The sequence below is a fragment of the Sphaeramia orbicularis genome, chromosome 15 (assembly GCF_902148855.1).
Source record: "Sphaeramia orbicularis chromosome 15, fSphaOr1.1, whole genome shotgun sequence".
Lineage (NCBI taxonomy): Eukaryota > Metazoa > Chordata > Actinopteri > Kurtiformes > Apogonidae > Sphaeramia > Sphaeramia orbicularis.
The window spans coordinates 14,686,969-14,699,818 of NC_043971.1; positions in this window are offsets into that span (position 1 = coordinate 14,686,969).

Here is a 12,850-nt window from a genome sequence, read left to right on the forward strand (position 1 = left end):
CGTTATCTGAAACAGAAGGTTCACCACTCACATACGGGGGTTTATTTGTTTCATTAATCTGCTGACAAACAAAATAGAGGATAAATCAGAAGAAAATCTCTACTCAGTAAAATTCAAATGAAAGCAAAGGTATTTATCTTAGTCGAAAAGGTTAAAAAATCTCATCTGTTTGGTTTTTTATTCTCTAAAACAAATGATTATACAGGTAAATATAAATTGCAGATAAGATAAGATAAGAGCTGTGTATTGGCAAGAATCTGGCAATATGATTCAAATCGCAATACTATGATCATGATACGATATATCACAATATATCATGATCCTGTTAAAACGGCAATTATTTTTGTTTGTTTCTTTTTTTAAATTATTATTTCCTTGAAGAACTGAATTACACCAGAAATCTGCACAAATACTAAACACATTTTTATTTAATCCCAACAGGATCTAATGTTATATCACAAAATGTTCCTGTGTTCAAACTGAAATTCTGTTTTACAGACATTACAGTTTAAGATCCTGCTCAAATGTTCATATTCTAGTAGTTCAGAACTAACATCAGAACATTACTTTAGTTCAGTCCCAACAAAGGAACTAACATTATTGAATAAGAGAGTGTTAAATAATAATAAATAAAATATAAACACAAAAGAAAAACAAAAATGAACCTCCACCATATCTACATTTGAATAAATACCTAAAAATATCGATACAGTACTTTTTAATATTGATACAGTATTGTGAAATGAAATATCGTGATATATTGCAGAACCTATATTTTCTTACACCCCTAGATAAGATAAGTTAAGATAAGGTAAGGTAAGGTAAGGTAAGGTAAGGTAAGATAAGATAAGATAAGATAAGATAAGATAAGATAAGATAAGATAAGATAAGATAAGATAAGGTAAGGTAAGGTAAGGTAAGGTAAGGTAAGGTAAGATAAGATAAGATAAGATAAGATAAGATAAGATAAGATAAGATAAGATAAGATAAGATAAGATAAGATAAGATAAGGTAAGGTAAGGTAAGGTAAGATAAGATAAGATAAGATAAGATAAGATAAGATAAGATAAGATAAGATAAGATAAGGCTTTATTTATCCCACTGTGGTGAAATTTCAGTAAACAGCAGCAACATACAACAAGCAAGTGCAGAGAAAAAGACAGGTAGAAAAACCACAACTGAGGGAATAATGAAATAATATAAAGACAAAAATAAGACATTTGGTATTTATATAAATATTTATACAAATGTAGAATTAGAATTAAAAATAAAACTTGGCACTTTTTTACTGAAAAATTTTCTTGTAAATGTGAAGCCCTGTATTTAGAAGATATTTCATGTAATAACTGGACTCTGAAGAATAAAAAAACTGTTGTTAATGCTTTTAGCAGCAGGTAAAAAGACCATCACTAGAAAATGGTTAAAGCCTGAAGCAGCCACATCAGAAGAATGGATCGACATTGTACAGGACATTTACATTCTGGAGAAAGTGTCAATTTGTTTTAAGGGTCAAAGGGAAGCTTTTAGCACTATTTGGTCAAAATGGACAAACTGTGTTAAATTTGTAATGGATGTGAATAGAATGCATAGGTTATGTAAAAACAGTTATATGATATACATTTGTGTTTAGGGTAATGTAAACATACACACCTTAATGTGTTTTATCTTGTTAATGAAGCAGCGGAGTAAGCCCTCTCCCTCAGCCCACTTTTCTTTCTTTATTTTATTTGTTCTATATTCGACTAAAAACCTTGGATTAGCACAGTGTTTTTCAACCTTTGGGTCAGGACCCCATGTGGGGTCGCCTGGAATTCAAATGGGGTCACCTGAAATTTCTAGCAATTGATAAAAAAAAAAAAAGAAAAAACTTACTGATAAAAAAATATATGCTGAGTTGACAGAGACAACCCCAATCCATCAAAGACATGACAAACTGTGAGTCTGAAACTGAAGCACTGTGGTTCTGTTTATCTTTAAATGTTCATTGTGAATAAAATTCTCATTTTGTGCAGTAATCTACACCTGGCTTTTCTGTCTCCTTCCATAATAATATACATCATATAGACTAAATGTCGTCTAAATTTAACGTGTATTTGCAACAAAGTAGAGCAAACTATTACATGATCAAAAACAAATTAATTTTAGTTTAAAAAAAAAAAAAGTCTCCATTTTGAATGTCTGGGAAATTTGTGATGTTAAAATGGGGTCACGAGCCAAAAAAGGTTGGGAACCACTGGATTAGCATCTTCTTTCAAAATGGATGTGTGGACATTGAATTGTATCCAAAAGGGGAGTTTTGTGTAATTTGCTTTTCCAAATAAACAAAGAATGGGAAAAAATAAATAAATAAATAAATAAACAGAACTGGGATACAAAAACATCTTTACATACTGCATCAACTTGTACAAACTGAGTTCTGGTAATCTACAGTACTGCAGAGGTACAATGAAGTCAGTTTTGGATAATATTTTCCTGTATTTTCATATTTTGTCTCTCTGTTGCATTTTCTTTTGTAACTTACATAAGTCTGCATTTGAAGGTTTAATGTATTCAGTAATTTCCATCAGTGCTTTATGGGTCTCAGCCTGGGCGCTAGGAGGCCCTCTCCATCATAAATCTACAGGATCATTACACAGACAGCAGCATAATGTCACTAAGGTTATGAACTCTCCTCCCTCACAGATGGTTTGTTAAATTACGCCCACCAGTCCTGCAGGAGCTTAGCTTAGGTCATGTCCACTAACCATGCCTTACACTGAGGCTTAGCTCTACAGCACCGGAAAGGATGGTTTTTAACAGTTCAACACCAACATATTAGGCCAGGCAAAGCAGATTTATTTGTACACTGTAAAAAAAAATCTGTAATTAACAGAATTTCCACTGTTTATTTTACAGATTTTTCCTGTATTTTTAAGATACAGGAAAATATCAATGAAATGACAAAAAAAATAGACTGTGATTTTACATGTCAAATGTAAAATAGCATGAAAAAACTGTAACTGTGAATAACCATAAAATTTCCATTTTTTTAAAGAAATTTTTTCTTTTTTCACAGAAAAATACAGTTAAAGTACATTTGCAAATGTATCGTGATTTCACAAATATTTCTTTTCTATTTATGAGATTAAACTGTTAATTTAAACTTTAATACTGTAAAAAAAAATATATATATATTTAAACCAGATAAAATTACTGACAATTAACCGTAAAAGAAGTATTTGTTCTGTAATTTTAAGAAGACTTGTTTGTTAATTGACAAATATCTTGTGTAATTATGGGAGGTTTGACAACAAAAATGTTGAATAAATGTATTTTTGTGAATGTATAACATGTATAAGCACTGATAAACTGTCCAAATACAGTTTTTATGATTTAATGATAAAATTTTTGGGGGTGGGGGTGCCACTGATCTGCCTTGGCAGAGGTCTGTGCTGTCTTTTCTAGAAAAGCACTCATAGAGCGCAGACTTCCGCCAAGGCGGATCAGTGCCCCCCCTACCCCTGATCACCCCCAAAATTTAATCATTTGTTCCTTGTGCCAGTATCGACATTTCCTGAAATTTTCATCCAAATCTGTCCATAACTTTTTGAGTTATCTTGCACACAAACAGACAGACAGACAAACAGACAAACCAACGCAGACAAAAACATTATCTCCTTGGCGGAGGTAAAAATGAGACTAAAAAGAATCCGGACTTATTCGTGGAGCTTCCAACAAAAGAGCACTAACAGTTGGGATACCCTCATGTGGACTAAACCATTCAGATGGACAGATGGATGTAAATGTAGTCTGTTCACTCTAAAACTGAACTGGGAGGAAGAGCCCCCAGTTATCAAACTCCTCTCATGTGGAACCAGCTCCCAGTTTGAGTCCAGGGGGCAGACACCATCTCAAGACAAGACTTAAAACTGTCTTTTTTGACAAAGCGTATAGTTAGGGCTGGCTCAGGTGACCCTGAACCATCCCTTAGTTTTGCTGGCTGCTGCTGACAGTGATGAATGGAGCGTCCCTCCTCCTGTCTCGCTCGCTCTCTCTCTCTCCATGTTTTTATCTATCAGTAACTTCCCTGTGTCCTGCTTCTGCCTGCTCTGTTCTGTCGATGTCTGTGCCTCTGGTGCTTTATGTTCTTTTGGGTGGTTATGGACTGGAACCTGCCCAGTGTTTGTGTTGTTTGTTTGTCTTTCTCCATGCTGTTCTCTTCTCTCCTGTGTCCACTACCTGGTCGCATACTTGAACCCTTGTCTATCAGAAGTTTCCCTCCCCAATAGTCACTTTTCCATTGGACATCTGCACAAAACTTTGCCGATATTTACTAAATGCCGATAATTTACTGAAGTACTACCAGAACAGAGGCCTCCCTGCCTATCTTCAAGAAGCTCCTGAAGACCCAACTCTTCTGAGAGCACCTCCTGTCTTAGCACTTTCAAACATTCCATTTTAAATATGTTAATAAGGTTATTCTGTTGTTTTACTTGGTATTTTTATTTCACTGTTTTAATTGTACAGCTGTTTTTATGTCTTCTTCATCTATTCTTGTATTTTTAGTCTATAATTTTTGCTTTTTAATCTTCAGTACGACACGGTTTTTAATTGTACAGCTGCTTTATGTCTTTAATCTATTCTTGTATTTTATTTTATTTTTTATTATTTATTTATTTATTTATTTTAATTTTGGTTTTCCCCTGTAAGTCACTTTGGAAAAAAGCGTCTGTCAAATGCATAAATGTAAATGCTGAAAAAACAGAAGAGTGTAATGTTGGTTTTTCCATTAAATCACAAATGCGATGATTCGTTTGTTTATTATTGCGAGATGACACGAGAAGTCATTCCACAAACATGGCAACAAATGTAAATATGGTGTTGATTTACAGATATATTCATTATTATTATTATATATTACCCCTCTATCTTGTACTAAATTTAAAAAAGTATTGGGTATCTTGGTTTTTTCAACGCATACCATGACATGTTTCTTCTTCTTCGCTTGTTGTAACGAACGTCAACATCTGTTTTTTTAATTCACCTGACTCTAGTTGTGAAAAAAGGTCTTTCCATTGCAGTTTTGCGTGATACACCAATTGCACTATGCCCGAAAAGCCACCTCTTGCCAGCGCAAAAACGTTTAATTGAAAAATGAGACTTGTGGCGAAATTGTCGTTTTTCCATTAGGTAAATTTTTATGTGCAAGTTATATTTGCGCAATTTGAGGGTCAATGGAAAAGCGACTACTGTTACCTTAGACTCACTTCTAGCTTTCCTGTCCAAATAGTATTTTCTTCATCTTCTTCTCAATCACTCTAAATGGATTCTTCAGTCTTTGTGATGAAAGTTGACATCCGACGAAAGTCCACCAGGACACCGTAGAGTGGGTGTGTCCGAACTCGGTCCTCAAGGGCTGGTATCCTGCATGTTTCAGATATTTCCCTCCTCCAGCACACCTGGAAGCCATTACATTGTTATCAGACTTCTGCAGAGCTTGATGATGAGCTGATCGTTATTTAAACCAGGTGTGCTGGAAGAGGGAAGTACCTATTATTATCTTATTATTATTATATTGATATTCACATAAAATAATAATTGCTATATAGTGATCATATAGAATAGAGATTGGGTTTAGGAGTACATAAGTTTTTACTTCTTCATACTCCTTTTTGAGCATGTATAATTTAATTTCATTTATTTTATTTATTTTTCTTTTGTTTACTTATCAACCTTTTGTGTATCAGTACTGATATTTTGTTGGTTGATTTTTGTTTTGATTTGACAGTACCTAAAATGTGCAGGATACCAAACCTCAAGGACTGGATTTGAACACCCCCGCTGTAGAGCAGGGGTCGAACTCCTTTTAGTTCAGGGGCCACATTCAGCCCAATTGGACCTCAAGTGGCCATACACTAAATTTCAGGAAAACGCTGCACTGGAAAAAAAAAAAAAAAAAAGTAAAAAAAAAAAACCAAACTAATATTCTGGCAGCAGGGGTGCCGAAAAAATACTGTTAAATAACAGAAAATAACCATCTCATAAAAATATGGTAATTTTCCATAATTCAAATACAGTTTTTTGCCCTAGCTTTACATGAGATTTTGCATATTTTTTTGACTTTTTAATGTTTAATAAAGAATATTTTCATGTATTAAAACGATCAAATTACCTATAAATATATATATATATATAAATACTTTTCAATGAAACTAAGTCGTACAATCCACTGATAAAAACTGTATTTGGACAGTTTATCAGTGCTTATACATGTTATACATTCACAAAAACACATTTATTCAACATTTTTGTTGTGAAACCTCCCGTAATTACACAAGATATTTGTCAATTAACAAACCAGTCTTGTTAAACTTACACAACAAATACTTCTTTTACGGTTAATTGTCAGTAATTTTATCTTGTTTTATTTATTTATTTATTTATTTATTTTTACAGGATTAAATTTTAAATTAACAGTTTAATCTCATAAATAGAAAAGAAATATTTGTGAAATTATGATAAATTTGCAAATGTATTTTAACTGTATTTTTCTGTGAAAAAAGAAAAAAATCTTTTAAAAAATTCAAATTTCATGGTTAACAGTTACAGTTTTTTCATGTTATTTTACATTTGACATGTAAAATCACGGTCTATTTTTGTCATTTCATTGATATTTTCCTGTATCTTAAAAATACAGGAGAAATCTGTAAAATAAACAGTGAAAATTCTGTTAAATTACAGATTTTTTTTTTACAGTGTGGTTAGAGATATTTATAGAATAAAAAGGGGATTCGAGAGAAAATATAATATTCATGATATGGATATGTTTAAAGACTGTACCATTCGGCTAAAGATATCAAGAATAGCCAAGCACATCAATAATACCACCAGTCTGCAGTGTGTTGTGATGTGTAACTTTCTTTAATCTGAGCCAACCTCAGATCTAATCCTGCCTTTCTTCAGTCTGCTTCTGCACTTCTGCCCAAATGAAGACAGAATAGATAATTGGCCCATGTTGACCGTGTTAATAACTGTGAAACGTATCTCGCTGTCTCAGTGCATCCCACCCCCTTCCCCACAAATGTCACATTTCAGAAATGAGTTTTTAATGAGCTGCACTGGCTGCCACACAATGGTAAACGAATGCCTCGACATTTTAACGCGCGTCACCTTTCGGCCCATTACTCAGAGTGTAGAATTAGTCTTGGAGAGGCCTCTGGCAGCGTGATGGAGAAGACAGAGGGGCACTGAGAGAGCTGTCTTAATTAGAAACAAGGAGGCATCATATCTATAAACCCGCTCCCTGGAGTGGAAGATGCAGGCGAAGTGAGGCTGTGTTTCATCTGTCAGTGATTAAGGCAAATCTAATCACTTAGCCCCTGTGTTTGAACTCCGAGAGCTCCATACAACACGCACTGATACTGACGAGCACTGGACCGCCGAAGCACTGACATCTACTTAAAACATTACGTAACCTGTTAGGTTTGGGGCCATCCAATGGTAAAACTAATTCAAAGCTACAGACTTAATGCGGCACCTGTTTAAGGGATTGTCACACATGGAGGAAAGAAACAAGTCGACAGCTGCAGCCGGCTAAATCTCAACATTAACTTTAGGAGTATTTAGAGGATAACTACTTTTTTAACCTGACACATTTCCCATAGTGGCTCAGTGTGAGGAGGACAAAGTACAGATATCTGTGTTAAAGTGAAGGAAGTACAAATAAAAGGTTTTTTAACTTACTTTAGTTGCCGGAAACCTTAAAGGTGCGGGAGACTTTCGTGACCAATTTTTCATCAAATCTGTCAAACCTCAGTCATAGCCTAAGTATCATGAATCTGTAAGTCTTTCTGTGATTACTCACCTGAATCTCTTGCATTACGGTGAACAATTTCGAAGTGCCATCCACCATAAACAAACCATGTGTTTACAAACAGAGCCAGTAGGCAACTCGGGCATCTTCGGAATTTTGTCGCGATGTGCATTGTGGGAAAGCGAGGTTGGCACAGTTGCCTGACAGCAGCAGCGGCAGCGCAACCATATGGTATTATATGGATGAAACAAACACGACGCGGAAACGGCTGAAATGCGGAAACGGCTGGAGGAATATGCATAGAGGGAAGGGAGCTCCTGCCGTTTCCGTGTCGTGTCTGTAGCAGCTGCTGCTGTCAGGTGGCTGCGCGAACCTCCCTTTCCAACAGTGCACGTCGCAACAAAATTCCAAAGATGCCTAAGTTACCTCCTGGCTCTGTTTGTAAACACATGGTTTGTTTACGGTGGATGGCACTTCGAAATTGTTCACCGTAATGCAAGAGATTCAGGTGAGTAATCACAGAAAGACTTACGGATTCATGATACTTAGGATATGACTGGGGGTTTATAGATGTGATGAAAAATTGGTCACGAAAGTCTCCTGCACCTTTAGGCAAGGCAAGGCAGGTTTATTTATATAGCACATTTCATGTACAAGACAATTCAAAGTGCTTTACATAAAACATTAAAAGCATTACAGCAGAAGCAATAAAAAGTATAGGCATGAGAAAAACAAACAAACAAACAAACAAATCCAAACAAAATTAGGTAAATAGATAAAACAGATAAACATAAAACAGATAAGCCGATAAAACAGATAAAAACTTTCAGCTTAAAAGAATAAAAACTCTATTCAAATGCAGCTGAGAACAGGTGGGTCTTTAACCTGGATTTAAATAAACTGGGTGTTTCAGCGCCTTTAAAGTGGCTTCTGTTAATGCTGTGTTCCAGGCAGGTTTTTGAGCCCGTAAGTCACAACTTCAAGCAACGAGTCACGACTATGTAGCTTCCGGGCAAGTCACACCAGACTGCCTGAGAACGAGGAATTGTGGTAGTTAGATGTAAATAAATCAGCATGGCTGAACGCACAGGGCTTAAGCTCATTTATAGTCATTTCTATCCCAGAGGAACTTGCTCCTTGCTTATTTGAAAGAAACAGGAGGAAAAATGGCACATAAGGCAAGAGAATACCTTTAATGTTATGTTATTTGTATATTTGGATACGTATTTAGTATTAATTTATGCTTGCACTCAATGGACTGAAAACTAGCTAACGATCGAGTAGCTGCTAATTATGCATAACATTTGCAGATAAGTAACGTTAGAGTAACACCTTGCTTTAATGACCAATTTGCATAAACACTGCATCCATGGGGGCCGCCATTGTTGTTTCACTGGCTATGTGAGGTCAGAGCACGGAACTGGGAGTACATTGATCTAGTACGAGTTCACGGGTAGGAAGTCATGGGTTTGACTGTCATTCCAGTGCATTTTCACCAGTGGAAGTTTGGAAAAACATGGGTTACAGGTTGCCAGGATTCCATGTGCTGATTGGAGGATCAGTCGAAAGGCTGAATCCTGTTTGATTGACAGCTATTTTGAGATCTACTCCTTCACTGACACAGTTCAGTTTAATACCGTCGCGCATTCTGCTGTGAAATCAAGAGAGAAACCACTACGAAATTACTTTTTCATTTCTTGCACTGTAAATAAAACACACTCATTGTACTTTGTTGTTTCAATTTAACATAATTTCAGCATTTTCTTGTTGACTTGGTACGATAAGGTCACTGACTATTTTCTTAAAAAGGAACGGAGGGCCGAATTTATGTTTAAATAACCTGACTTTTTTTTTGATGTGAGCCGACAATGAGCTTCCTCTCTCTGAAAGATGAGCAGCCGCCACTGGTATAGGCTATATATATATATATATATATATATATATATATATATATATATATATATATATATATATATATATATACCACTGTATTTAATGTTTTTGTTTTTGTTTTCTTTTTTTGGGTTAAATAAAAAAACATTATTTGTAAAATACTCGTGTCATTGTGTGTTTTCCCATAGATGCTATATGTATACAGGGTGGGGAAGCAAAACTTACAATATTTTGAGGCAGGGATTGAAAGACAGTGTATGACCAATTAGTTTATTGAAAGTCATGAGAATTTATTTGCCACAAAAAAATTTACATAATAGAAAATGTTTTTATTCTATGTGTCCTCCTTCTTTCTCAATAACTGCCTTCACACGCTTCCTGAAACTTGCGCAAGTGTTCCTCAAATATTCGGGTGACAACTTCTCCCATTCTTCTTTAATAGTATCTTCCAGACTTTCTCGTAATAGTTTTGCTCATAGTCATTCTCTTCTTTCCATTATAAACAGTCTTTATGGACACTCCAACTATTTTTGAAATCTCCTTTGGTGTGACGAGTGCACTCAGCAAATCACACACTCTTTGACGTTTGCTTTCCTGATTACTCATATGGGCAAAAGTTTCTGAAAAGGTATGGATAATAGTGTTAGGTATGATTATGACATCAATATATGTTTGGTTTCAAAACAATTGACGTAGTGCCTGCTGAGAAAAAACAACTAAATGTTCATTGTAAATTTTGCTTCCCCACCCTGTATGTATGTATGTGTATATGTATAATAGCGGTGTGAAATTAACAGTCTATTTGACAAATTTCATTAGTGACAGCCGTACTACCTGGTGGATCATGAATAAACAGATACACTGCACATCAGTCATACACTACATTCTGCATCTACTCTGTATAGTATTCGTATCGTGCAGTAAAAAAATCCCATCCTGTTATACCACAGGTTTTCAGCCTGCAGGTGTGTGACTGATGCTCCACAGCGGATTGTCTTTTATTCCTCTATCACCATCCATACTGAGGATCACCCCACCCAGGCAGCTGCTCGGCAAATGGGAATAAATGTTTCTGGGTAGGGGGTTTCCATGGTGACCAGCCTCAACTTCTAATGTTAGAAGCTCGCGCCCTATACGAAGAACTCACACACACACACACGCGGACACACACATATATACACACAGGTGTGACAGGAGCAGTGACAACAGCATTGATTCCCACCTATCTGCCAAGATGAGCTAAGAAATAGCTTCAGTGGGGTGCAAACAATTACCACTCCATTAGAGATGAGAGATAGTGTAGGGAGGAACTTCACAAGGACCCAGACCACACACATACACCATCACTACCACTACTACTACTACTTCTACAACACACAGAGACATGCAGACCGTGGGTGGCTGCATTTATTTGTAGATGTTCCTATAGTCACTTTGTGCATATTAATCAAGCAGGATGAATAATTAATTGTTGGTGCAAAGCAAGGGCATCTGCACATACCAGAAGGAGGGGCAGGGGAGGCCGCTGTTGAATTCCCACAACCTTTTACAAAGTCATTTGTTGTGATAGAATAGAATCGGACATCTAAATATTAGGTTTCTTCAGATATGTATATGCTCTTAAAAAAATAATAATAACAGAAAGAGAAACAAATCACATCAGGAATTGCCAGGACTGCCATTAAGCTCCACCCCACAGATCTGAGGAGACGCACTTGCTTCCCAATCTTCTCCATCTCTATGGATTTCAAACAGAATTCCCTCCTTTTCATAGACAGAGGGATTATGTCATCGACTCCAACATGAAAAGACAGACGGCTTTGAGGAAACAGGCAGTGGGTTTTTCTTCTATAGTGCTGCTGCCATCTTGTGATCCTCAGTGGGTATTACAGGTTAAATCCTCCCACTCCACCAGGAACTGCAGAACCAAGGACTTTGTGTCACCGACTACATTTGCATTTCAAAGCATGTTTTTGATGATAATGAATGTTCACATTGCTCTGATGATTGTACTCTGAATCTGAGCCTGTAAATACACATGTTTAGTGTCCTTCATAATGTAATCGCTGTGAAAATGTTTTCAGTAACACACTCAGAAAGAAGAAATAGCCTGTTTATCTATTCAGAAATGGCAGGAAAAAATTGGTCATTTATTCACAGATTTGCACTTGTTGTGATTTATGGACTTATTATGAGTTGGATTTAGTTTTATTTTGGTCTGTCGTGTAAGATGAAAACACAACAGATGACCTCTCATTACTCTGGATTTTTCAAGCACGGATCGAGTCTGTCTTTCTCATGTGTCATTTTAGTCTTTATATTCAACATGAGTACTCAACATTAGCGGAGAAATGAAGCTGATTTTACTTCTGATTTTATTTCATTTTAGTTGGTGTTACTGTGTAATACCAAAGTATTTGTACCGACACTGTTCTAAATTGCAATGTCTCATTTATGAGGCTTATTTCAGTACAAATGAATGACCTTCTAAACCTGTTTGCATCATGGTAGAAACTAACGGCATCCTGGTGGCAAATGAACCTCCTAAGACCCAGGAAAATTCAGCAAAGTACAAGCATTTATTTATTTATTTTAATTAAATAAGTGCCTATATTGGAAACATTATGATGCAACAATTTTTTCAGATGCAGTTTTTAAATTTTTTATGGAATGTCCTTTGTGGTGGACAGTTTTCTTTTCTTTTCTTTTTTTTTTTTGCATAAAGTTGTGAAACTCTTGTCCGCAAATGTGGACAGAAAACCTATAGCTGGGTCTTAGGAGGTTAAAATTGACACCACAGGGGATGACTTGGATCAACCAGGATTGATTGAGCTTTCTTCAAGAACCTGGTCTGGTACAGATTGTTTAGAAATGTTTCCTTCATACCCTGCAAGTGATTTTTCTATTTTATGAAAACCTCCCCTCAGGAGGACGATACAGGGTACCCTCAACAACAAGAAACATTTATAAGAAATCTTTCATACCATCTTCTTTTATGTTACTAAATATAAAATAACCTATTTTCTGATTTATGATTAGCCATAAGGTGCTTAATTTTCCATGCACAATGGCATTGAGGTGATTTACGTATGTATTATTTAAATATTACACTTTATATTGGGCCTTCTGATCTGTGCTTATTTTGTGTGTTTGTAAGCCCATGGG